This window comes from Capra hircus, chromosome 6 (assembly GCF_001704415.2).
Source record: "Capra hircus breed San Clemente chromosome 6, ASM170441v1, whole genome shotgun sequence".
Classification (NCBI taxonomy): Eukaryota; Metazoa; Chordata; class Mammalia; order Artiodactyla; family Bovidae; genus Capra; species Capra hircus.
The window spans coordinates 73094825-73121671 of NC_030813.1; positions in this window are offsets into that span (position 1 = coordinate 73094825).

Below are 26847 nucleotides of genomic sequence, written 5' to 3' on the forward strand. Positions count from 1 at the left end.
GACCACACAGGAAGAGCCATGAGAAGCAGATAGCAGTCAACAGAACCAGAGCTAACCTTCAAACCTGTGTGTTTTTAGTGTTAGAGGGAAAAAAGAAATCGCAGCTGTATTCACAGACTGATCATTATCGCATTAAATAACTTCTCAGACCTTGATTTAGCCATTATGAAAGATGTTTTGATCAAGAACATCTGGTGTTGTTTTCAATTAAATATTGTACCACTAAACTTTGATTAAAAACTGATTTAAAATTTTAATAGCCCCTTCTTTAGAAGATGGCTAAATGCAAAAAAGAAAAATGTCACTTATTTAAATTGCTTTCCTCCCTTCTTTGTTGCTCTGTTTTAGCCAGATTCCCATTAATGACTGTTTAAAACCCACACAGTTTTGGATGCCGTAAATCCAGAGGCATAAATAAGATTACCATACCAGTACTGCTGTTCTTACTCTTTTACTATTGATACCTCATTTTATTTTTATGCTTTAATTAAATTGGGTATATTTTATGTTTCATTTTGCTTTAAAACAACTGCAGTGCATATAATTGACACTATTTCATCCTTGTTAGAAAGTGCTGAGTTGAATTAAACATACCAGTTCCATTTCCTTACATTTAATCTGTGGAAAAGCTAAGACAGAAATAATATGAACTGTATTTCTTTTCCAAGTTGCCTTGATAGGTGACAATAATTAACCGCTTAGTAATTACTAATAAAGACTGAAATGAAATCTTTACTGTTATCATAACTCCTACCTATATAAAAATACTTAGTGGTATAAGGTAGTTTTACTTAGTAATTTTTCTCAGCTAATATGTAACAAATAAATACGTTATTGCTATTTGATGTACTCCATATAAAGCATAAATCTTCAAGCACATATTTTAATATATTTTTACTTAAGATATCATGTCTAACCTAAGTATTTTGGGTGGGGAAATGACATTATGCTATGCTTGTGAAGAGCAGGCTTGGTAAACTTTTTGGTTAAGGGCTGCATAGGAAATAGGGCTTCCCAGGTGGCACTAGTGATAAAGAACCCACCAGCTAGAACAGGAGAGGTAAGAGATGCAGGTTTGATCCCGGAGGCAGGAAGATTCCTTGGAGGAGGGCATGGTAACCCACTTCAGTATTCATGCCTAGAGCATCCCGATGGACAGAGCAGCGTGGCAGGCTACAGTCCATAGGGTAGCAAAGAGTCAGACATGACTGAAGCAACTTAGCACGCATGCTCATAGGAAATATTTTCAACTTTGTGGGCAGTATAATCTTGAAACTATACAGATCTGTTGTTGCAGCATGAACGCAGCCAGACATGACAGGTAAACAAATGAATGTGTCTGTGTTCCAACAAAACCTTATTTACAGAAACAGGTGGTGAGTCCGGGGTTTGACCCATGGGCTGTAGTTTGCTGAGTCTACTATCGGTGACAATAACCGAGCACTGGCTAACGTCCACAGTTGAGAAAAATCAAATGTTCAATTGATGGGTTAGGGTCTGATTGGGGTCCTAATTTTTGTTATCGTAGATTTTTTTTTTGTTTGCCTTTTGCAATAGTTTGTCTTAACTTAATTGATTGAGTCTCACATTGGAATTTCCTCCCACATCTTGCATTTTAAAATGGGCATCTACGATACTTTTAGACCATCAAATTTTTGCACCTGGTCTTATATCCCTGGATGTAAGTGTCTCCTAGTTTACAGTCTAGGAACTTGAATAGAATTTGTATGCTACTCCAGTACTCTTGCCTGGAAAATCCCATGGATGGAGGAGCCTGGTAGGCTGCAGTCCACGGGGTTGTGAAGAGTCGGACATGACCGAGCGACTTCACTTTCACTTTTCACTTTCCGGCATTGGAGAAGGAAATGGCAACCCACCCCAGTGTTCTTGCCTGGAGAATCCCAGGGACAGGAGCCTGGTGGGCTGCTGTCTATGGGGTCACACAGAGTCGGACACGACTGATGTGACTTAGCAGTAGCAGTTGTGTGAAAACTGTGTAAATCTTAATTATGTTGAAGTGGTTCATAGCGCTTTTCAAATCTACTATATCCTTCTGCATGTGTGCTTGCTCAGGCTCTTCAGCCATATCCGACTCTTTGCGACTCTATGGACTGTAGCCTGCCAGGCTCCTCTGTCCATGGGATTCTCCAGGCAAGAATGCTGGAGTGGGTTGTCATGCCCTCTTCCAGGGGATCTTTCAGACCCAAAGACTGAAACTGCATCTCTTATGTCTCCTGCATTGGCAGGTGGGTTCTTTACCACTATTGCCGCCCGAGAAGCCCACTATATCCTTCTACTTCTCTGTATATTCTACTAACTTTTGAGAGTTTGATAGTGAAACTCCAACTAAAAATCTTAATTTATCTACTTAAAAAAGAATTGTCCTATATAATGGAACTATATGTAACCTTGTTCTATATTTTCCAAGTCTCTTGTTATCATATCTTCATAATTAAAAAAAGAGAAAGTGGGAGTCTAGGGAATTTCCTTGTGGTCCAGTGGTTAGGACTCGGTGCTTTCACTGCCAAAGTTCAATCCCTGGTTGGGGAACTAAGATTCTACAATCAAGCCTCACTGTGTAAGCAATAAATAAATAAGTGAAAAAAAAATAAATTGGGAGTTCAGGCTCATCATTTCCACAAGTCTAAATGAAGTCCACAAATAATTATCCTGATTAAAATATTCTCTTTGATGGTTCAGACTATAATGACAACATATTTATTTCACACACAGAGTCGTCCGAAGTCAGGCTGGAATTTGCTAGTCTCAGTTCATGCGTTGTGTTTTATATTTAGTGCCAGTTTGAGGTGGGAAGAGGATCAAGCCCAGTGATGAAGCCAGAAAGCATTTCTTGAATGGAACCTGGGAACTGAATGTTGTTATTTTGCTGGTGAAAACACAAGAAGGATATTTCTCCTTACCTTTGATTCATGGCAGTGGATTTCCCCTCATATGCAAATGTGCCTGTTAAATGCAATAGGCGCCCGGCCCACGCTCACGGTGCGTTCCCATAGTGCTGCCTGGTGCTCTCTGTGGGCACAGCACTCTCATTCAAGAGCAGTCGCTGACACCTACGGCAGTTGCTTTGTGGCAGAATAGCTGTGCCCTGGTCTGGAGTTGCTGACACAAATGTTATTTATTAAGGGCATATCACCTCAATGAAAAGGCAGATTCTGGATGATGGTAACTTTCAGAAAAGTGTGCATCTAGCCTGACAAACAGTTTTCCCACATGCCTGGGCTGAGGTGGGCTACACAGAAACAAAACTGCCTTTAAGACACTGATATTTTGTCATGTAGGTAACATTGCCTTACATGTTTAAACCATACAGTGTTAAATATCAATCTGCAACAGATTGGGGGAGGCATTAATAATACTTATACTCACCATTTCATGAAGGGTCCATTATGCTCTAGGAATTTTGAACGTGTTTTCTTTAATCCTTACAATAATCATACGAGACAGGAACTATTAGCACCATCTCACCTATATGGAGGCTTAGACATTTTAAGTGACTTGCCAAAGATGGCAAAGCTGGTAAATGGTGGAGTTGGAATTCATGCTTGTCTTTCTCTTATGATAGGTGTTTTGACACGGATTCAGGCCAGTGCTTCTCCATGACCATGCCTTACCTCAGAGCAGTTAAGTCACAATCTCTAGATTGGGGTCTAGACTTGGGTAGCTTTCAAAAGTACTCAAGGTGACATTCATCACTGGTCTCAGGGGAGTGGTCTAGTGACAACTGCATTTGGGTAAAGGCTGGGCTTATCCTGGTTGTTAAATGCACAATTAATCTACGTCACCCTTGAAGATCCCTTGGAGGAGGGCACGACAACCCAGTCCAGTACTCTTGCCTGGGAAATCTCATGGACAGAGGAGCCTGGTGGGCTACAGTCTGGGTTTGTAAAGAGCTGGCCACAACTTAGAGAGTGAGTAGACAGCAGCAGTAGCTCACTGCCTCTGTCCATGTCCTGTGAGCTGCTGCAGCAATCTCCAGTAGCCTCTTAGGGATCCGTGCCCTCTCCAAGAACACACTCATGGTGCATCCTCTCTCACCTGGCATGGATGTCACATTTCCTCTCTAGCTTACTGTGAGTCTTTGGGTTACCAACTTTGGGGTCTTTGTGTGGCATTTTATTACCCGATTCTTATCTTTCTCTTAGAAAGAAGCCTGGAGTAAGTCCCAAAATTTTTGAGTGTGTAGTTTGAGCCAGGTGTCTGCATGGTACTTGGCCCATGTGAATGAGATGGAGAATGGGTTGCACACACATTTGTGTACATATGTGTGTAGTAGGAGGTAACTGCAAAGTGTTCAGCCCCCTCTGAGTCAGGTTTCAGTATCTTCTCCATCCAGAGATCCCTCTAGAGACCCAGCACCTCCCATTCTTTTGGGAAGGGTGGTCTCTGACCCCTTCTCCATTACCTGGCTGATTGGACCAAGGGCAGATGTCAAAATTAAAGGCACAAGTCTATTGGTTGGCTAGAGCACCAAACAGATGATCTCTCTTGGGAATTTGAACCAATAATCACAGAGATTTCACAGCAGAGGGCTCTGGGTATGAAAGACCATGAGTTTACAGAGTGCTACCCCCTCATGCTGTTTTAGGGCCTAAGGCTACAGCAATGCACATGAGAAAGTCCTGTCCTCATCAAGCTTATGTTAAAGTGGGGAAACAGCCAGACAAATAAGAAAATGTCAGTGGTCATTGTCCTAGTCAGTTTGGGCTGCTATAACTAAGTACCGTAGACTGAGTGGTTTAGAAACTACAGAACCTTGTTTTTCTCAGTTCCAGAGGCTGGGAGTCTGAGATTAGAGTGCCAGAGTGGTCAGGTTCCGGTGAGGACCTGCTTCTTGATTTGCAGACAGCTCTCTTTTAGCTATACCCTCACACGGTGAAAAGAGGGCTATGTATCTCTTTGGCCTTGTGTTCTAAGGGCACTAATCCCATTTTTGAGGGCTCCACCCTCATGGTCCAATTACCAAAGGCCCCACCCTAAATAACATAACAGTGGGGATTCAGTTTCAACATGTGAATTGTGTGAGGGGGAGGGGACACAAACATTTGATACATTGCAGTGATAAAGGAAATGGAATGATAAAACAGGGTCATCTGATGGAGTATAATTGGGTGAGATAGATATCACCATACGCGGAGGTCAAGGAAGGCCTTTCCAAAAGGTGACAGAAGCAAGTGGGCAGAGGGCCCATGGCCACGAGCAGGAAAGTAGTACATACAGACACACACACACACACACACACGCACGCACGCGCACACACACACACACACACACACACACACACACACACCCTCTTTTGAGCTAGCTAGACTGGGCCTCCCATTCTGCAAGCCAAAATGCTTCAACTAAGAACAGGGATAAATGGGGGAAGATTCTGGATGGCAGTCTGCAGTTTTGGACTTCGCTCTGTCTCTGAAAGGGCTTTTGAGCAGTGTAGAGCGTGTCTTCATGGGAAAACATTGCTTTTTGAGAGTGGAAAGCTACTGATTGTACTGAAGCACGCCTTCCTCTGCCAACTGCTGGAACAAGAAAAACAACCACCGCCATCCTGACTGCCAGCAATCTGGCCAGCCACCACCTGTTCTCAACGCCTGTGTGCTGTGTTTAGCTTAGCTGGGCAGCTCCAGCAGCACCTGGGATGCAAAAACATCCTGGATTTCTCGAAACACTGCAGTGGGGCTGTTTAAACAGCACGATATTCAGGAAATAGTCATTATCTCCATACCTCCTGCATCCAGTGGAGTGGATTACTGGATGAGCTTCAGAGGGCAGCTCCAGTGAGTGCCAGGTCCTACCCACCTAGATCTTTCGTCCACGGGGCTATGCTGCCACTGGGGAGTTGGGGGCGATGGAGCCAGGGTGCTCCTCAGGATGTTGGAGAGGAATATGGGCTTGATTCTTACCTCTGGGTGGGGTTGTCTCTGCACATCAAATGAAATGTCTGCATCAGCACAAACAATGGGTGCAGATTTTCGAGGGAAGGGAAGAAACTGCTGCTTCTGCATATATTTTCCACAGGGGCTACTTTGGCTGGCAACAGGGGGGGAAGGTGGAGGTAGGCAGAAGAGTCTCGTTTCTCTTCACTTCCCTGGGGAAGAGAGAGGATACACTGTCAGCCATCGCCTGGTGTCTTAGTCCCTTCATTGCCTCTTTCCCTTCCACACCTGGCAGTAATCAAAGCTGACCTCAGAGGGAAAGCAATTGCTATCAGCTTGGGCTGGATGAGGTTCTCATCAGAGACACAGAGGTTGGTAGTCAATAACTCTGTGAGACTTTAAAATACTCTTCATTTTACAGCCACGTTCTGTCTCCCTCTGGTGTACTCTGATGTGCACGCCGATGCTTTTGTGGTTGTTAAACTTTGCTTAAAAGTCAAACCCTTTATTCATGTGAATTTTATAGAGCTGGATTAGGGAGCAGGTCAGCTGAGCTACTTCCTAGGGAGGCAACTATAATGGATTCTGGAATAAATCAGAAATAGGGTACTTTTAAACTCAGGTTTCCACTTGCTGTTATCTTCAGAAGCTTCAAAATGTTCATTGTTCCTAATCCTAGTGAAGTGGAGGCCTTCATGTGGAAACAAAAACAAAAGCACAAAAACACTTTTGGATGGTGATGGCCAATTTTGTTTTTGTGACCTCAGCACACATGAAATTCACTCTGCCCCCACCAAGCCTGGCTGGTCAGCCAGCAACTGGCCAAAATTCTGAAACCCAACGACATGTCGCTGAGTCTTGCTTACTTAGGACAAATGCTTTATTTTATCACATGAATTTTAAGCCCTTGAATGTCTCCTAAAATATGACTGACTTGGCTGCATCCAGATTTGCATCCTAAATAAGAAACAAACATTTCAGAAAAATAGAACGTTTTGTTAACAGAATGACAAAACAAAACAGGATAAACGCTCACTGAAAAAGCCGCATAAGCTGCTTTTATCCCAGTGAGTCTGAAGGGCTGAGTCTGAGGGCACAATACTTTAGCAATTAGAAATAATGGGAAATCAGTGAAAGGAAAGACAACTGCAAATAAGTCGAAGTATGTTAATGATAAGTATATGGGATCATCTGTTGTTCTGAACATATATAATTTTTATCAACAGAAGTCAGTTCATTTCTTTTTATTCTGACTATATACTTTCACTCAATATTTAAAGAACTGGCATGAACCATTCACCAGACCAGAGAGCCCATCTGTCCTCGAGTAGCCTGACTAGGTGGAATCCTCATGTGTGTAGAATTAGAGTCAGTTCTCTCTGGTTGAAGTGGGAGCCAGAAGACCCACAGCCAACTTTCTCCTCCTGCCCTGAGGCTGCTCTGTTTGGTCATTGTCTGATGGTTTCTAATCTTCTTCTCTTTCTCTATACTCTTTAGTCTATACCAACTCCATTCTTGTACTTTCCACCACTTCTCAGCTGGTGGTCCCCAAATCCTAGTACTCAGAGCAGCCCTGGACCCCAACAAAGTCCATACTACATGGCATGTGGTGAGAGAAAACATGAATCACCCTGCAGTGAGTTTTTGCAAAGCCAAATTAATTAATAATACAAACCATTTTTTTTTCATCATGGGATATCTATCCTACTTGTATCGTTGTTAAAAAATTCTTCCTTTTATGAAATAGTGAGGATAGCCGATTAAATACATCTTTTGGGAGGCTAAATATAAAATTATTAACCCTGTGTTAGTTCTCAGGATTTTCATTAAAATTGTACTTGATTGTAAAATTCTAACATTTGGGCACCACTGTCTTAAAGTACGTCTTAAAGACACTCTGTGATTTATTGGAAAAAAAAGAAATATGTTTATTAAAAAAATTTAGAAAAAAACAGATATGATAGAATTGGTGACACCAAAAATATCAATGTGTCAGTAATCACAGGTTTCCCCTCTCCCTCCCTCCTTTTCTAAGAAGGCTGGGCTCTAGAGTTTTGCTGTGCTAACTGAGGAAACGTGAGGCTGCAGAACTGATTAGTAATAGAAACTGGAGGAATAAAATAGATACATATGAAGCAGGTGTGATGGAATTGCCTGCACATTTGGCACCACCTCTATCTATAAAGTTCCCTGGAGAAGGAAATGGCAACCCACTCCAGTACTCTTGCCTAGAAAATCCCATGGACGGAGGAGCCTGGTGTCCATGGGGTCGCAAAGAGTTGGACACGACTGACTGACTTCACTTCATTATCTATAAAAGAAAAGAAACAGTGAATTTGGAAGCTTGGGGGCAATTATTGGACCCATTTAGTGTAGAGTAGTTTCTGTCATAGAGACCTTGCTGAAAAGAGATGATAAAGAGGCCTTCATCTAAGTCTCAGTTGAGTTGGGGGAACTGACTCTGCTCTTACGTGGGGGAAAGAGAAAGATGATTAAGTCATTAGTTAGACAAAGTAAGAGCTGACAACAATGATAAAGCATTGATATATCTAAAGGGATATTTTGTGTGTGTGCGTGTGTGTGCTGCTCTAACAGCAGTATTTTACGCTTTAAGAAAAAGAAAGTGACGTCAACTGATTTGTCTTGCTGACTATATAAAGCATTAAAAATGTTTTCGCCGACACTGGAAGATATTGACTGGCATGGTGTGTTTCTCCTATTCCTGTCCTCCATACTTCAAGTCTGTCTGCCCCTGGTCCTATCTCCTTCATTAGGTACCTGGAAGCACCCCATGAAATGAGCTACAAGACTGGGAAGGCATGAAGAACCTCTTCACAGATTTAGTGAGGCTCCAGCAATGTCCTGTGGCGTTTTACTTCTGTCCACAGAACCTCTCACTGGGATGGATTTTCTTTATGAACTGGATTGGTGTTTTACCTGCACTGACCCTGGAAGGTAGGTATCTGCAGTGTCTTCCTGCATTTCTTTTCTGAGACTCTCTTCCTGTTCTCGGGTCTGTCCCCACTTGGGATGTTTCATATTCTCATAAAGCCTTGTGCCCAGTGCCCATTTAGAGGACATCTCTGCTAAGGTGATATTTAGCCCTCCCCGTGGTACTAGAATTTCATAGGGGCCATCGAGGAAACCCAGTTTGACTGAAGTGTAATGAAACACATTTTTAATGGTAAAGTTTTAGGTCCAATAGGCTCCCGGGGAAGGGTTTTAAGGGTAAACATTAGGGGCTCTTGAACTCTATCCTGTGAGAAACTTCATTCTTAAAATCCCTGAGCTCACTGGACTCAGATGTCCTAGGATTGTGAACAGAATGGGGCTGATGCTCAGGCAGACAGACCATTCTCATCTGCTGTTGGCCTAACTACCTTCTGCAGCATTTAAATTATTCTGGTAGCTAAATTAGCCAGTAATTCTTAATTCATCAGAAAGTGATCAAAATGATTGGTGCATTTGAGCAGCAAGGATGAAGTTTGGTCTGGCCCGGGGAAGGGGGAGGTGATGACATCTGGTATATATGCTGTCTTCCATTTGGTCCCGTTCTCAGTCAAGCAGAAGCTGTGTAAAACCTGCGGTAGGTCAGGACATCAGAGATTTAAGTTGGTAAATGGTGGCTGGGCCTGGAATATGGAGTGACTTCTGAGGAACTCAGTTCTACAAAAGTTTAAAGAATATGAGGACGCCTTTATCTTGGTCAAATGCAGACAATCAATCTGCCCTTTGCCTGTGATAAATCGGGACCTTCCAAGGGAAGGGCAAACAATCCAGGATGGAAAATTGGCTGCAGAGCATCCAGCCTGACCTGGATGTAGAAATTTCTCCTGCCTTGTCTTGTCTCTTGCTGCAAATCATCCTGCGAGCAACAGGCAACAGCAACTTCAAGTCACACACATTTGAAGGATGGTGACTTGCGCATTATCCATGGTGAAAATCACAGCCAACAATCAATATGTATTTTCAGGCAAAGAACCATCATTCATTTCTGTTATCGGACAATCTCAGGCAGAAATCGTATCTTTTGTGACTCGAATGCTCAACATTCTCAACTGCTTTTATTACTGTGACTGAGAATAGGGCTTTGCTTGGATTGGCATTGAGCTGCTGCCGTTTTCTGAACTGCCATTTCTGTTGGGGTGTCCAGCATCACTATGAGTTTTGGGAGAAGTGAAGGGGAAGAGAAGGAAAGAAAAGTTGCCCTTAGGGAACAAGCTATTTTTGCTAGCTTGAAGCAGCTTAATTTGTTATCGCTGATACTGAGTGTAATGTTGATTTAACTTTTGCATTTGAGGGTATTGATTTTACAGTGAAAAGCCAAACACCAGCCATTGTCTAACAATGACCAGCATGGTTAGAATTTCAGACCCAGTGTGACATGGAGGACTAATGGCTGCCAGAAGATAAAGGGTCTTGTCCTGGCTATTTGAGGTTAGCTCAAGTGACAGTTTGCTGTTCAGTCACTCAGTTGTGTCTGACTCTTTGTAACCCCATGGACTGCAGCACGCCAGGCCTCCCTGTCCTTCACTATCTTCTGGAGTTTGCTCAGACTCATGTCCATTGAGTCAACGATGCCATCCAACCATCTCATCCTCTGTCGCCCCCTCCTCCTCCTGCCTTCAGTCTTTCCCAGCCTCAGGGTCTTTTCCAATGAATCGGCTCTTTGCATCAGTGGCCAAAATGTTGGCGCTTCAGCTTCAGCATCAGTCCTTCCAATGAATATTCAGGGTTGATTTCCTTTATGATTGACCGGTTTGGTCTCCTTGCTGTCAAAGGGACTCTCAAGAGTCTTCTCCAGCACCACAGTTTGAGAACGTCAATTCTTCGGTGCTCAGTGAAGCATCGATGCTTCAGCTTGAGTGATGCTAGCCAAGTCACTCTCCCTCTGTGGGCTTCAGAATTTGTCTCTCAGGAGATAGATGTGGAACACTTGATTTAAGATGCGTCCTTGACCCTATCATCAGGCTTGTTTTAGTCTTCATTAACATCATCAGTTCAGTTAAAGCAGGTTTCTATTGAAGGACAGCAGGCTGTTTCCAACTCTTTGCTGTGACAATGCTTCAGTGGACTTCAGAATCATACATATACACATTCTCATACTTGTGAGAGCATTTCTGATATTTTTGGAATTAGACTTGCTAGAATAAGAGTTATTGCACAGAAAAAATTTTTAAAAATAGATATTGACAAATTACCTAACAAAAGCTGTAATGATATATGCTCTGTTACCCATTAAGATAGTTTTGGCGTCATGTGATAGAAAAGTCAATCCAAACTGGAGAAAGAAAATTTAATGGACCTTGTACCAAAGGTCTAGAGGAAATCTGGTTTTGGGCATGGTTCGATATAGGCTCAAAAATGATGTCATCTGACATCAGTTTCTCTCTCCTGGCCTCTCAGCTCTACTTCCTCAGGCAAGTTTCCCTTCATGGAATTAAAACAGCTTCATCATTTCAGCTTCTGGTCTAGTGAGGAATATCACACATTTCTATCCCTGAAGTTTTAGTCAATGTCTCTTTGGCTTTAATGGGTCACGTGCCCATCTCTGAATCAGTGAGAGTGCCCAGGGTCATGAAGGCTTTTACTGGCCAAACCTGGAGCTGGATGTGTACTCAGCTTACCAGAACATCATGATCTGAGGGTGGGACAAGATGGCTCACCAATTAGAGTTGGCAGCTATTTCTGGAAGTAGGGCCAATAGGTGGACTGTGAAATCAATAAAGGGGTATGGAGTCCTACTTACAGAGATAGACTCTCCCATCTGGATTTAGAAGTTTATAGAGGGTGTTCCATCCTGAGAGCTGGCTTTCAGAAGAGCTGGCATAGAGGATCAATGCAGTGGTATGATTTAAATGACATTCTTTGCACTGCTGGCTGGGACTGTAATTATGTACTACTGAAATGTTTTTAAGAGCTATCCTTAGATAAGATTGGCTTTATAACTGGAAAAGGAACACAAGTTTCTGTAAAAGAAAGGAGCAGATGTATTAAAGAACAAAAGCATCATAATGGTTTTGTTAAGGTTGCTATGGAAATGAATGAAAGCAAATTTTATTTTAAGTCCCTTGAAGTTAGTCATCTGCATAGAGGAGAGAAGTTTGGAGCAGGTGTTCATTTTTTCATTTGTTTTGTTTTGTTTTGAGAGAAAGAGATACCCTAAGGTTGGAGCAGAAAGAATTTGAGGTATTTATCCTCCCTCAGATTATTTAAACACTTTAAAATTTTTAAATTTTTATACAGTTTTTAAAGGTTACTTTCCATTTACAATTATTACAAAATATTGGTTATATTCCCCATGTTGTATAATACATCTTTCCTCCTCACACTGGTTGCCCCTAGTTTGTTCTTTATTTCTGTGAGTATGCTTTCTTTTTTGTTATAGTCTCTCACTTGTATTTTCTAGATTTCACATGTAAGTGATATCATATAATATTTGTCTTTCTCTGTCCGACTCGAGTTTGAGGTTTTTAATCTGGAAGAGACCTGATTGTTTAGGCCAGGGGTTCTCATATTTGCGGGAGAATCATCTGGAAATTCTGTTAGAATGGATTTCTGGGCTGCATCCTAGAGGCTCGGATTTAATGGCTCTGGCCATTTAGTAGTTCTGACACATGGCCCATGTGTCTGCCTTCCTAATAAATTCCCAGTCATGTTGGTGTGGAGGACTAGACCTTGGGAAGCACTGCTCTAGGCACCTTCCCTTTCTCTTAGTTTAAAACTTGGGGAGGTGAGGAGCTGGCTCAAGGTGACTCTGAGAGTAAGCAGAACTGGGATTAGAATCAACTCCGTCTTCTCCCTTTCCCGCATCCCCTCTGTAAGGAAATTGAGCCCCAGGTTGGTTAGTGCCAAGGTCATAGAGCAGAGTTAGCAAAGAACCCAAATCTTTTGACTTTTAGGCTTGTCCTTTCTTCATGTGTCTCCAAGGTTTCCTCTCCTGGAGAAGTATAGTCCCAGGGGTTTGCAAATTTGCCCTTTCAGTAGCCAGGTTATCCAGAAAATGTTTGCCTTCAGAGCAGAGAACAAGGAGTTTGCACTGTTTAGTAAAATGAATCTTGAGCCTCATGATAGGGAAAGTCAATAGTAATCAAAAGCCCCTCTGGCCTGGAATAAAAGGTTGTAGCTGGTGTTGGGGAGGAAAGACTTTCCCCTACCCTCTTAAGTTCAGTATCTGGAGTATGCAAATTAAGTTAACAAAAGACCAAATGGCAGGAGAGAATAGTACAATCTTATGAATATTTTATTTACGCACAAGTTCAAAGAAAAGAAGTAAAACTCAAAGACATAGTGAGACTAGGGAGTTTATATGCCATTTTAACAAAAGAAATTGGGTTTGGGCTTCAAGGGATGCAAATCATGGGGAAGAGACCAGTAAACATACCAGGGGAACTACTGGAAGACCCAGGTTATGTAGTAAGGTCTGTTTCTGCAAACTCTTCTCCGTGTGATGAGAATGCTCTTCCCTTCCTGGTATGGGATGGGAAGGGAAATATTTTCACGAAGAGAAACGTGTGTTCTGCTTGTAAGTGGGTAAGAGGAAGGCGGAAAACTCTTTCTGCATCTAATGACTCTCAACTGCCTTTAGCTCAAAACAGTCCTTATGTTGGCATATTCAGAGGGTGGCATATTCTGGATGCCTTCACTAGATTCAGAGACTTGCCAGCATCAAGGGTGATGCAACTCAGATGTCTGTTAGTACATTGTCACAGGGGTTAGGGTGAGAGAGTCAGGGTGACAGTCATCCAGCCCAAGGGAAGATATGCTTAGATTAAGAATTACTGAAAGGACTAATAAAATTAGATTTCAAATGATTTTATTTATTTTTATGAAAAAATCTCCCCTTAATTGTGTGTTATGTTTTAGAGACTAGTAGTGCTTAATGCCTGGAGAATCCCAGGGAGGGGGAAGCTTGATGGGCTGCTGTCTATGGGGTTGCACAGAGTCAGACACGACTGAAGCGACTTAGCAGCAGCAGCAGTACTTAATGATGCAGCTTAATGAAGAATTCTATTTTGGCTTTTAGAAAATATCTATGTTAACCAGGCCCAGGTAAAGAAGAGCGATTTTTACCACCAATTACTAAAGGACCATTATCTACCTTATCTCAATTATGGGCAACATCAGAAGGAAGAAATAAACAGCTGTAGGAGTGTTGGACTTGCAAACGCAAACCTATTAAGTGAAAGCAAAACTCATGATCCTCTTGCATTAAAATATCTTCCCAACCTAGAGTCCCTGTGCTTGGATTAGGCACTCACCGCTCCCTGAGTTATCCTGCAAAATGTACACATGTTTGCATGTCATTCTGAAGGAGTTCATTTATCAGCTCACTTCTCTTGAGGACAGGATAGGAATAGGAGGCAAAACAGAAAATGACAGGCGCACAGAAAGGGGTGCCTGGGGGCCTGCAGACCTAGCCATACAAATACGTTTATGTAAATTCAGTACTCTTCTCAGGATTATGTATGAATTTTTCCTCTCCAATTGAGAGACTGTAGTTAGCAGTTGGCCAGGTGGGAGGAGTATTTTGGGAACAGGGGACCATCTAAGAAACCCTGAAATCTCTCCCAATGGTGAGTCTGAAATTTTTCTCCACCTCTGCTCTTCCTTTAAAGGGACTCACACCTTCCCAGACTTTCTGGTGCACTGTGCGTGTGTGTGTGCTAAGTTGCTTCAGTCCTGTCTGACTCCTTGCGACCCTGTGGACTGTGGCCCACTAGGCGCTTCTGTCCATGGGATTCTCCAGGCAAGAATACTGGAGTGGGTTGTCATGCCCACCTCCAGGAGATCTTCCCCACCCAGGGATCCAACCTGAGTCTCTTAAGCCCTCCTGCATCGGCAGGCAGATTCTTTACCACTAGCGCCTGGGAAGCCCTGGTGGGCTTAATTGTGTGTTAAGCCACCTGGGAAGCCCTCCGGTGCGCTGTAGGTCATCGGAATGAATCTGGAGGCTCTTTTCAACTGCAAGCCCCTGGCGGTAGCATATACTGGTGCTGGATCGGGTGAGTTCAACCTCAATTCTGCCAGCATATGACCCGTGGGCAAGTTACCAAACCTCCTAGAGCCTTGCTGTCCTCACTTGTAACAGGCAAATGATCTATTTTCTCTATCTCTATCTATCTACTCTATCACCCTCTTTCACACAATAGTGCAAATCAAGAGGAGGCATTATCAAATCTAGACAACTGCAGACTGAGTTTTTCAGAAGCAGATGCTGAGATGGAGATTGGAGTACATGACCTCTCTAGGGGTCCTCTCCTGTGAGTGGCAAGGGGAGGAGGCAAGCCTGGGCAGAAGGAGAGCTGGGCTGGAGGGCAGGCCCCCCAAAGACCCGGAGTGACTCCTGCCCATCAGAGTGGCCCCATGAGGGGCTGAGATGGCTAGCTCGCTCCATCCCTGCCTCACTCAGCCACCAGACGAGGCTGCCTTGAGAAAGGCACACCCTGGGGCGAGGCCGCTCCTTCATCAGAGGCAAGCCCTGAGCTAACATCTGGAGTTGTTTGCTGGTCACAATCCTGGAGCAGAGCAGCCAGGCCCTCCCTTAAGGCTGGGTTGGGGGCGCTTATCTTCACATCTACCAGGTAGGCACCCAACAAAATGCCTCCTCTGGCCACTGGAACCATCCTCTTTTTTTCGCTTTTTTCCCATCTTCTTTCCATCCTCCATCCACCTGCTTCTCTTCCACCTTCCACCTCAGCTGCTTGTGGAACTCCCATTCACCCCCACAGTCCTGAGAGCCCACAGATCCCCTGAAGTGTGTGCCTCAGCTGTTGTCTGCACAGTTCTATGTAAGCCGGAAGTTTAACATTTTGTTTTTTTAATCTCATTCAGATAATTTGCCAGTTACTCATGACTCCTCTTTTACTTTGGTAGGGAGGAAAACCAGCCAGCTCTATTCTGCTGAATAGAACAACACAGATGCTGGTGAATGCACTGTGGGCCCACGGCCCGCCAGCTGGTACTAACAATAGGGAGGAGGCTTGCATGCCTTGCTAACAGATTTCCAAGAACACTGTGGGCCGCCAAAAAAGCCATTTGGGCTGGTTTCTTTCCCCTCTGTTTCCTCTCCAAGAGATAGAGAGGCTGATGGATCACGAATGGGAACATGGTTGTGATAACATTTGGGAGGAGGTGAATGTCAAGGGTGCTGGGAAGCCAATGTACGATATAGAGACTAGGAGAAGACGGTAGATTTCTAATGCCTTTGGGATGCAGAAGCTGCTCTTGGCGGAAATTTGAAAATGTGTGGGCAATAGGAAGCCTGATTACGAGCAGAGGGTGGGAAACAGCTGGGAGGGCCCCCAGCTGGATTGGTGCCGGTCTTCCTCTGATTTGGGCATCACTCCCTGGAGACACCCGTGTTTATGGGTGTTCTGGCCCGCTTCTCTCTGAGCCTCTGGATCATTCTAAAGTTGGCAGAGAGGGAGCGCATGTGCACCACTTGGCCGCGTGACAGAGAGGGCCACTGACTCTGTCTTCTGGTGATTGATGGGCTCTACATGGAATCTCCTTCATCTGGGCTAGAAGCCCATGTAAGGGGCTGGAAGAGACCACCAGCTTCCTCCATAGCGGGCAACCATGAAATCCACCCAGTGGGGGCCTCTCATGCACTAGCTTCCTTCCGGAGTCCCATGAAGGGGACTAGGGGAGTCCTAGGGAAGTGGGAAGTCCCTTTCAAAAACCATATCAAGTTCTTGGCCATTCTTTTTTAAAACATTTTTACCTTGGTAAAAATACTTAACATGAGATCCATCCCCTTAACAAATCTGAAATGCATACATTATTGTTGATTAGAGGTGCAATGTTGTACAGCAAGTCTCTAGAGCTTGTGTGCATGCAGGCTAAGTCGCTCAGTTGTGTCCAACTCTTTGTGAGCTTATGGACCATAGCCTGCCAGGCTCCTCTGTCCATGGGATTCTCCAGGCAAGAATACTGGAGTGGGTTGTGATGCCCTCCTCCAGGGGAACTTCCCAACCCAGGGATTGAACCCCCTTCTCTTATGTCTCCTGAATTGGCAGGCAAGTTCTTTACCACTAGCGCCACTTGGGAAGCCCCTCTAGAGCTTACTCATCTTATTTAACTGAAACGTTATGCCAGTTGGTTAATAACTCTGCATCTGTCCCTATCATTCCAGGCTTTGAGTTTATGAACCTGTGTTGGATATCTCATATAAGTGGAAACATGCAGCACTTGTCTTTCTGTGTCTGGCATAATGTCCTCATGGTGCATCCACATTGCTGCTTATTTTTTTTCTTTTTTAGACATTCAGTGGAAGAAGCCAACAGCAGGAACCCCCATTTAGTTCCATGTTTGGGGAGGTTAGCCTGGAATCCTGCCATGCCTTGTGCAGGAAGAGAAGTATGAGGTTTGGGTTGTTGAAACTTGATTCTTGCAGTGATGCTCCACGTCATTTGCGAGGACATGGGCACCTCGAGAGGTTGAGGCACTCACCCCAGGTCTCACTGATCATGAGCCGTGGGGCAGGTCCCGAGTTTTGGCCCCATGTGGCTCTGCAGCCTTTAGGTCTGTGCTGATTCTGCTTCTGATTTTCCTCCAATCAGAGAAGACGTGGGGACATGGACATCTAACCCCCTGGAGACTCAAGTCAGGCTGACTAAATACCCAGGGCTTCAGAGGATGCTGTCATCCCCACAAGTAAGTGGTCAGACATCCGCCGTGCTCTGCACTTGCCGGCTGCCAGCACATGTGGACACTGAGCCCTTGAAATGTGGCTCATCCAAATTGAGACATGCTGTGTCAGTTTTAAAGGCTTAGTATCAAAGAAGAAGGAAAACTACCTCCTTCACAATTTCTAGATGGATTATATGCCAAAATGATATTTTAGATAAACTGAGTGCAATAATTATATTTAAAACTATACTTTGCATTTATAACAATATGAAATATTACAATAATTTCACTTGGTTCTTCTTTTTAAAATTGTGGCTGCTTGAAAATTTAGAATACCCAAGTGGTTCACATGACATTTCTTTTTTAAATTTTTTAAACTTATTCTTTTGTACTGGGATATAGCCAATTAACAAACAATGTTGTGACAGTTTCAGGTGAACAGTGAAGGGACCTAACCATACGTCCACATTACATTCTTAATGGATTACTCTAGATTCACCCACGTCCCTGAATGCCTTTACTCTATCTTTAGCTTCTACATCTTCATCTGATATCACTGTTACTGGTGGTTACTGAGTTCATCATCTGCTTTGGACCTTGAAATTTAAGAGGCAGTCCACAGCATGGTGTTACTTTATAGTCAGGTGTGCATGGCTGGGGCTTCCCAGGTGGCTCAGTGGAAAAGAATCCACCTGCCAATGCAGGAGACATGGGTTTGATCCGTGGGTCAGGAAGATCCCCTGGAGGAGGGTATAGCAACCCGTTCCAGTATTCTTGCCTGGAGAATCCCATGGACAGAGGAGCCTGGTGGGCTACAGTCCATGGGATGGCAAAAAGTTGGACACAACTGAACATGCACACACACACACACACACACACACACATACATGCACATGATTATAATCAGGTGTTCATAGGGGTCGTGGCAGTTTAATGTCAATGAAGAAGTCTCCTGGGATTATTCACTCAACAGATATGTATGTAACATCTTCTTATTAATGAACTATTATGCCAGGTTCTGGAACAAGAAAAAATTGTCTCTGGGCTCAGAAAAAATTGTCTCTGGGCTCAGAAGAAATTGTCTCTGGGAGCTTATAGTGGCGGGGCAATGGACATTATGATGGTTAGTGTTATGTGTCAAAAGACCTGGTCTATGGGCTGCCCAGATGTTTAGTCTAACATTATTCTGGGTGTTTGGGGATGTGATTAACATTCAAATCTATAGACTGAGTAAAGCAGGTTGCCACCCTCAATGTGAGTGGGCCTCATCCAATCAATGGAAGGTCTGAATAGAACAAAAGGGCTGAGTGAGAAGGAATTTCAGCAGCGACCCCTTGAGATGGACAGCAGTCTGTTCCTGTCTTTGGGCTTGTACTGGAATTTACACTGTTTGCTCTCTTGGGTTTTCAGCTTGCTGGCTGCAAATCTTGAGACCCTTTTTTAGCTTCCATAGTCATATGTGCCAACTCTCTGTAATAAATCTCTTTATCTCTCTCTGGAGAATCCTGACGAATCCAGACACTAAACGATGTACATACTGGATAATTATATAACTGCTTAGGGATGTGGCATGTGGTGAGCTGATATGGAAATATCTAGGGGCATAGTCTATTCCACCGTCTTCAGGGTTACCCTAGGCTCTGGCCTTTCCCCAGAGCATCCTGGTCCACTGGGTCACCTCCCCCAGTCTGGCCACCTCCTTGTGTCCACAGGGCAGGACATGAGCAGCCAAGTCTCTACCTTAAGTCTGGGCCAGAGTGAACGGGCTTTTCCTGTGCCTTTACCACTCTCTACCCCAGGCAGGGGAGGTCTGCTCTGTTTTTCGTTCCCCTCATTTCCTTTTTATTATTTAAATTTCTTTTGATAAGATGAATGAGTGAAAATGAACACCTTGAACACTTCTGCCACTTGGCATCATGTATGTTTTATGAAGTTTTGACAGTGAAACAAAAAATGTCATCCTTCTTTATATAACTCAATACCACATTTGCAGTTTTAGAAATGTCTTGCATTCCTGGTGGAGAGCCTGGGAGTGGGTCAGGGGTGGGTATCACACTGTGGATGTCAGCATGTGGGGTTTGGATGCAGTGTGGTCAGATTAACGTGGATGTCAGTCCTAGCTGTCTACTGTCTGCGTGATCCTGGGCAAGTCATTCAGAGTTGCCAGACCTCAGCTTTCTTGTCTGTACGATGGGCTCATACTATGTACTAGGTGGGTTCCCAGGAGGATCAATGATAAAGTATGGAAAGCACCTAGCGCCAGTCTAGCATACAACAGATGTCCAATTAGTGGTTTCTGTTGCCATGGTGAATACTTTTCATGGGGAGGTTCCTATGTTCTCTTGCCCCTTTGTCCCAGTAAATCAGGTTGGCAGGGGGTCAGAGCCTGAGCACTTAGGTTAGAACTGTTCTGCGCACTGTGCATGGATCCTGTGGGTTAGGGGTTTGGACAACACATGCAGGAGTAGCTTGTCTGCTCCACCATGTCTGAGTGGGAAGACTTGGATGGCTGGGGGCTGGAATCATCCACAGGCTTCTTCACACACATCTGGCTGGGGGTGAGGTGGACCTTTTCATATGATTATTGGCCATTTTTATATCTTCTTTGGAGAAATGTCTAGTTAAATTCTTTGCCCATTTTAACATCGGGTAATCTTCTAAATTATTGATGTATATGAGTTCTTTATATATTCTAGATACAATTTCCTTATCAGATATTTGATTTGCAAATACTTTATCACATTTTATAAGGCATCTTTTCACTTTCTTGACAGTGTCCTTTGAAGTACCAGTTTCAAATTTTAAGTCCAATTTATCTGTTTTTATCTTGGTCAAAAATCAGTTGACCATAGTGTTAAGGTTTATTTTTGACTCCAGTTTTATTCCATTAATCTATATGTCAATCCTTTTGCCCATAATAAACTTATGCCGTGATTACTGTAGCTTGCAAATAAGTTTTGAAGTCAGGAAATGTGAGCCCTTCAACTCTGATCTTTTTCAGTATGTGATGTTTTGGCGTCAAAAACATATCCTATCAACAAAGCCAAAACTCTAGGTAAAACAGTGAAATAGACAATTTTGGGCAACCTGCCTCCCTTTCTATACCCCTTTTCTTTTTTATTCCCTGCAAGCATTTAGACTCTACATGGTTTCCATCCAAGTCTTTATCAAAAGCTGCTCTCTGGGGATGAATATAATAAACTTTTTCTTACTTAGGTAAAATGACTAAAGAAGCTTAAAGTCATTACCATTCTCAGGAGAATTTGCTTTTTAAAAAAGGGAACAAAAATGTCTTAAACCTGAGGAATTACTGTCTAATGGTAACATTTTCTCTGTAAGCAGGCATAGAAAGTGCTTTTTTAAGTCAGGGAAGTCATCATATTGCATTCAAAAAGATGTTATGGATGGGCCCTTATCCTGCCTACGCCCATGGCCAACTTTGTTCAAAGTTTATTGATTCTTTCTTCCCCCACTGTGAGTTTTACACCCATTGCTTACTTGCTTCATGACCTTGGGCAAATTAACCTCTGTGAAGCTCAGTTTTCTCTTATGCAGTATGGAGAAAATCATTCTCTGCAAAAAAATACCAGGCGTTTGTTCTGTTTAGCTATGAAAAATAAGACTGACACACGTTTGGACTTAACAAGTACAACTCCAAAAACCAAATGACCTCATCTCGATCTCTTCAGGAACAAAGACAAGCTTTCTATTTAAGCAATTTATTTTTTCCTTTCGAAATCCCTAGGGATGGTATCTGAGAACCATTTAGGAAAGTCGGATTTTATTGAAAACAATATCTGGGAAAATGGAATAGAGATACTCAATCTCTCTCCTCCTTTCTAGCAACTGCTGAACGTGGGACACCCTGCTCAGTCATATTTGATTTGGAATAAGAATTTTTGTTTTTCGCACCTAGTGAGGATCTGTTTTATACTTTCCATGCTCTTCCGAAGGATCAGCATATCTGATCCTCCAGGCATTCCTGCGAGACCAACTTTACTGCCATGTTGCAGATGAAGTGGCTGAACCCAGAGAAGTAACAGACTTAATCCCCCAACCCTCTTTCTGTGCACTTCACAAATTTGTAAGGCTGAGTGAGAATGATCTTGGCCCTTAAGACTGTCACCTATGCAATTCCAGACCCAGAGACGCATCTGTCTTTTGTTTCATACACTTTTTGGAGATTTTATCTCATTTGGCCAATGGGAGCGCTTCTGTTCCTAGAAGCCTCTTTGTCGATGTGTAAAGCAGAGTTCCAAAGAATAGCAAGGAGAGATAAGAAAGTCTTCCTCAGCATTCAGTGCAAAGAAATAGAGGAAAACAATAGAATGGGAAAGACTAGAGATCTCTTCAAGAAAATTAGAGATACCGAGGGAACATTTTCATGCAAAGATGGGCTCAGTAAAGGACAGAAATGGTATGGACCTAACAAAAGCAGAAGATATTAAGAAGTGGTGGCAAGAATATACAGAAGAACTGTACCAAAAAGATCTTCATGACCCAGATAATCACGATGGTGTGATCATTCACCTAGAGCCAGACATCCTGGAATGTGAAATCAAGGAAGATCCCCTGGAGAAGGAAATGGCAACCCACTCTAGTACTCTTGCCTGGAGAATCCATGGACAGAGGAGCTTGGTAGGCTACAGTCCACAGGGTCACAAAGAGTCAGACATGACTGAGTGACTTCACTTTCACTTTTCACTTTAGGAAGCATCACTATGAACAAAGCTAGTGAAGGTGATGAGATTCCAGTTGAGCTGTTTCAAATCCTGAAAGATGATGCTGTGAATGTGCTGCACTCAATATGCCAGCAAAATTGGAAAACTCAGCAGTGGCCACAGGACTGGAAAAGGTCAGTTTTCATTCCAATCTCAAAGAAAGGCAATGCCAAAGAATGCTCAAACTACCACACAATTGCACTCATCTTACGCACTAGTAAAGTAATGCTCAAAATTCTCTAAGCCAGACTTCAGCAATACGTGAACTGTGAATTTCCAGATGTTCAAGCTGGTTTTAGAAAAGGCAGAGGAACCAGAGATCAAATTGCCAACATCCACTGGATCATCAAAAAAGCAAGAGAGTTCCAGAAAAACATCTATTTCTGCTTTCTTGACTATGCCAAAGCGTTTGACTGTGTGGATCACAATAAACTGTGGAAAATTCTGAAAGAGATGGGAATACCAGACCACCTAACCTGCCTCTTGAGAAATCTGTATGCAGGTGAGGAAGCTACAGTTAGAACTGGACATGGAACAACAGACTGGTTCCAAGTAGGAAACGGAGTACGTCAAGGCTGTATATTGTCACCTTGCTTATTTAACTTATATGCAGAGTACATCATGAGAAATGCTGGGCTGGAGGAACCACAAGCTGAAATCAAGATTGCCAGGAGAAATATCCATAACCTCAGGTATGCAGATGACACCACCCTTATGGCAGAAAGTGAAAAAGAACTAAAACGCCTCTTGATGAAAGTGAAAGAGGAGAGTGAAAAAGTTGGCTTAAAGCTCAACATTCAGAAAACAAAGATCATGGCATCCGGTCCCATCACTTCATGGCAAATAAATGGGGAAACAGTGGAAACAGTGGCTGACTTTATTCTTCTGGGCTCCAAAATCACTGCAGATGGTGATTGCAGTCATGAAATTAAAAGACACTTACCACTTGGAAGGAAAGTTATGACCAGCCAGCATATTAAAAAGCAGAGACATTACTTCATCAACAAAGGTCCGTCTATGGTTTTGGCTATGGTTTTTCCAGTGGTCATGTATGGATGTGAGAAATGGATTATAAAGAAAGCTGAGCGCAGAGGAATTGATGCTGTTGAACTGTGGTGTTGGAGAAAACTCTTGAGAGTCCCTTGGACTGCAAGGAGACCCAACCAGTCCATCCTAAAGGAGGTCAGTCCTGAGTGTTCACTGGAAGAACTGATGTTAAAGCTGAAACTCTAATACTCTGGCCACCTGATGTGAAGAGCTGACTCATTTGAAAAGACCCTGATGCTGGGAAAGATTGAGGGCAGGAGAAGGGGACGACAGAGGATGAGATGGTTGGATGGCATCACCGACATGATGGACATGGGTTTGGGTGGACTCTGGGAGTTGGTGATGGACAGGGAGTCCTGGCGTGCTGTGGTTGATGGAGTCGCAAAGAGTCAGACATGACTGAGCGATTGAACCGAAAGATGAGAAATGCAAAACCTATGACCCTCTAACATAAAACGCCTGCATATTTTCCCGAGATGCTTTGTGAGCGGGTGAGTTTTAGTGTTGCTGAGCTTGAAAACCACTCCCTAAGAGGATCCTGGTGCGACTGTAGAGCCAGACGCGGCTCCCTTGGCATTGAACTGCGGGCCCCCCGCCCGCGTGGCCCTTCCTGCCCTCCGGCCGCGGGCTGGCCGAGCATTCCCAGACTTGCCCGGTAGATGGCAGCATTGTGCAGCCGATGGCCCCTCTCCTGCACCGGCCCCACTTTCCCCGTCCCCGACTTCTCAGTGCTTGGCTGCGAGGCGCCGGTAACAGCTCCTCCAGACTCCCGGATGTCCGCCGTGCAGCACCGTCTACAGTTGGTCGGTTCCTGGCGGGCCACAATAGATCTGAATCAACAGCATGGGTTTCACTCAGGTGTTTTTGTGGCTTCAGGCACAACCGTTGCTTTGGCTCACTAATTGGCCCAGATCGTTACCCCTCCTCCGCCCCCTAACACACACAAAGAAGTGCAGGAAAGGCGGATAAACGTATCCTATCGAAATGCTTTCCTCCCCAACTCCTTTTGTGCTGTGAACTTTATCCTTGGCGACCCCCGTGTCCCCAGCCGCACGGGTCCAGCTTCTCTCGCCAGCAGGGACTCCGCTTGCCCTACGATTCCAACTACCGCCGCTAGAGGGCACCGACGTCACGTGCTGCGCAGGAGCCCGGCCGGGACAGAGGCCGGCTGGTCCCGCGCCGCCCGCGTCCTCGGCTTGACCTTGGGACCCGCCATTTCCTCTTCCCCGCTCTGTGGGCTCCTTCAGGGGTGCTCTGGGTTCCTTATCCTCAGATATCTCTTTCCACCCATCCCCCTCCCCCCCCCCCCCGCCCCCCGCCCAGCCCAACTTGCTTCTCAATCGTGCCGAATCCTATCACCTTTTAAACATCTTCGAGTAAACCTCAGGTAGGAGGGAGGGAGGGAATCTTGTGATGCTAAGCTCCTCCCTGCTGTCTACCTGCGTCTCTCAAGACACCTTCCCCCTACCACCAAGCTTTAGGTTGGCCAACTTCCTCAGTCCCCCTCACCGCTCTTCCACCCACTCCCCTCCACTTCTCAGAAGCTCATCCTTAATTTCTGCATCTCCCTAGAATTGGCACCTTCTCCTTGCCTCCAAGATCTATCTCACTTCCACGGTTCTGGCAGTTCCTTTCTCTATTCTCAGAAATTTGCTTTCCTTTGCCAACCCTTTAAATGTCCCTGGTCCCGGAATTCTATCTTTGGCACCTTCTCAACTTCCCTGGCGGCTCAGCTGGTAAAGAACGCCTGCAATGTGGGACACCTGGGTTCGATCCCTGGGTTGGGAAGATCCCCTGGAGAAGGGAAAGGCTACCCACTCCAGTATTCTGGCCTGGAGAATTCCATGGACTGCAGTATAGTCCATGGGGTCCCAAAGAGTCAGACACGACTGAGCGACTTTCACTTTCACTCTCCCCACCTTCCCTGAAAACCTGATTATGTGCCTGGAGCCCAAACCCACCACCACCTTCTCAACAACCACAAGCATTTGCTGATCACTAATCCTAGTGACAATCATGTTTTTATCTGCTGCTCAAATTCCCCTTCTGAGCTATGGACCCATTTCTTCATTTTGCAGGGCCAACAGGGGCTGCTTGGAAACTATGTTTAGCAAGTAGTCTTTGGGCTGTTACACTGAGGGTGGTGGGCAGCCTTTGTATCTTGTTTAGCAATGCTTTGAGCTGACAACACTTCACCCAGACAGCTGGGGTTTCTCTTTCAAGGCTTATCCAAGATTGGAAAATGTCCTTACCCAGTGCTTAACTGGAGATGCAGTGACTGAATCTAATCACTCCTTGCTCTGCCACCTCCTTCACCCCTGTGATGTGGGAAGCACATCCGGCCACGTGATCCTAGTCTCCATCCCAGCCGTGGATGACTGGAGCTGGGCAGGATGCCTGACCCGAAGCTATAGAACTGGGGTGGCAGTGGGATGATCCGAGTTTTCTCTTGTGACTTTGGGACTGGAATACTGAAAAGGTTGGTCTAGTCAGGAGATGGAGAAAGCAATGGCACCCCACTCCACTACTTTTGCCTGGAAAATCCCATGGACCGAGGAGCCTGGTTGGCTGCAGTCCATGGGGTCACTACGAGTCTGACACGACTGAGCGACTTCACTTTCAATTTTCACTTTCCACTTTCTTGCATTGGAGAAGGAAATGGCAACCCACTCCAGTGTTCTTGCCTGGAGAATCCCAGGGACGGGGGAACCTGGTGGGCTGCCGGTCACAGAGTCGGACACGACTGAAGCGACTTAGCAGCAGTAGCAGCAGCAGTCAGAAGATGGAGAGCTGAGCTGAAAAGTCACCTAAGTTGGGGCAGGGGTATGTGAAAGATGAGTGAACAGAGGCAGCCAGCTGAATCAAGGGAGGAAGAAAGAGGGGAATGTTCCAGAATATCTTCATTTCCAGTTGCTCAAGAAACCCAGCGGTGCTCTCTGCCCTTGGTTCTTGAAGGTTTTCCTGTATCCTTTCAGTGGCCTCTTCACTCTGAGCCAGTTCAGAATTACAGCTATTTCATGAAGTGGAGGGTGGTAAAAGCAAAGAAAGAAAAGACAGGCTGCAGAGAGGACCAGCAGCACTGAGTGGGCATCTCTGGGGGACTGACAGAAGCCGAGAGGAAGCGGAGAGACTCAAGCCCCGCCCCCCTACCGGAAGCTACCGCCTTTGTTACTGAGACTCCCTGCATCTCACATATCACTGGATCTTAGGTTGGAGTTGGTCAGCTATGCTCCAAAAGTAATGTGTTTGAAAGGGTCACAAGACTTGCAGAATAATACCCAAAGACGAAGTGATATAAAGCATTTGTTAAATACTTGTTTTATGTCAGGAACTGAGTTTCTGGGGACACAGAGGTGATTAAGTCATGGTCCTTAACCCAAGGAGCTCAGATTCCTTCAGAGATCACACATACACCTAAATATAACACAGGGTTAAAGTAGAATTATGTCCGAAATGCTACAGGAGTATAAGCAGGCCATGGCGAACTAAGACCCTGCATGCCACATAGCATGGCCCCTCCGAAAAAGTGATAGAATTCAATAAATATAAAG